The sequence below is a fragment of the Alligator sinensis genome, unplaced genomic scaffold (assembly GCF_000455745.1).
Source record: "Alligator sinensis unplaced genomic scaffold, ASM45574v1 scaffold280_1, whole genome shotgun sequence".
NCBI classification, from domain to species: Eukaryota; Metazoa; Chordata; order Crocodylia; family Alligatoridae; genus Alligator; species Alligator sinensis.
In genome coordinates, this window is record NW_005841835.1 from 6,839,517 (window position 1) to 6,841,287 (window position 1,771).

Genomic DNA, 1,771 nt, shown 5'->3' on the forward strand with positions numbered 1-1,771 from the left:
ACTACTACTAATACTACTACATCACTGCTAATTGCCATTACCTTACATAATGGTGGTGGATAAGAAGGCTAGGACTGGACTACACATTGATGCTGCTATCCACTATCAGAGATAAGGTAAGAAGTTACTATAACTTCACACCTTAAGTTACTGGAGAAATGAGGCAATATGTCCCATCAAGAAAATAATCATGGTACTTGCTGCTTTATCCATAATAGCTTGATACTGATGTCAACTATCAAGGCTTTAAGAATATTGGAAATAGAATGAGCCCAAATACCTGAAAGAGTCTCTCTCTCTCTCCCCCTCTCTCTGAAAGCAAGCACACATGACTTGGTGCTTTAGTCCCTGTCAGGATATATACACATACTAGCACATGTTATTAACCTAGGGAACAATAATAATAGTAAGAGTAACAACAACAACCACCAAACTACTACTACTGCTTGTGCTGGCACTAAATGAATATGTAATCTTTCATGAGAAAATGGCCAGTGCTCTACTGGCAAGTCCTGATGGGTCCCTGCTCCTGTTCTCTGAAGACCCCAAAATAGAGAGTTCCAAAAGGTCTCCTTCTTTCTCTTTTCCTCTTTAATATTTACATTGTGTGCCACAGGGTTGCAAGTCATGAACCTGGAGAAGACATGCAATTATATGCTGCCTCATTTGATGCACTATCACTCGTATGTCCCAATATGGGGACAAATTAGTAAATGAATGAAGACCTATTGGTTCAAACTTAGCTCTTAGAAGAAATACATGATCTCCACAGGACAGGAAGAGCAGTCTGAGGAATGTGCTTATACTTCTGCCTCAGGAATAAATGAAAGCATCAAAATACAGGTCCTCAAGGTGGTGCAGCACTGAGTCTCAGCTGTGACTAATACCGCTGTCTTCCAAATTAACTTGACAAAAAAACAGTGATCCATTCTTTTAGTCTCTCCTGCTTAGAGTATTCCAACCACCCTCTGGATGAAGTTGAATAAAACACCACTAGATGCAGAATTTCTTCAAAGAAAACAGAAGTGCACATTATAAGAGAAACTAAGGTCCCATCTGTACATTACACTTAAGGTGTGATTAACCAATTAATCATGCCCTAAGTGGTTACCAGGCCACATGTTCAATCTGTTAATGGCAAGCTAACAAGAGGAATAAGCTACAAAGTTATTCCACAAAATATGTATAATAACTTTGTAGCTGCTTCCTATCACATCGTTAATTGAACATGTAGCCAGGGCCCTCTGTGGCCTCTGTCAGCTGATCAGATGAACCAGCTGGGTGGTGGGGCATGTGCACCCCTGAGCCTGGAAGCTCCCAGCTGATAGAGTTTCCAGCCCTGGGTAGGGCCTGCATCCCCCACAGCTGTGTGTCCAGCTGCTGCAATTTCCCAGCCATGGGGATGCTTGATGCATTCTCACAGCAGGGGATATGTGGTTCACACCTGCAACCCCCTCAGCCACACTAGCTGAGGCGGGTTGGGATCAGACTCCCCCTGCACTGGCAGTAAGGCATGATGGGATTGGATTTATGATCTCACAATCACACCTCCTGCCATGCATGTGTGGTATGACAGGAGGTGCAATTGTGTGGATTGTGCATTAGATCCCATATCGCCTTTACCTGCATATGTAGAGGGGCCCTAATGTGAGCATATCACATTCTTATACCTTTAAAACTTTCTATTAATTACAGAACAGAATTCAAAGACTTCATTTCACTTGCAGAAGCACTAATACCCCGAGATGTCACTAGTACAGCACATCCTTCA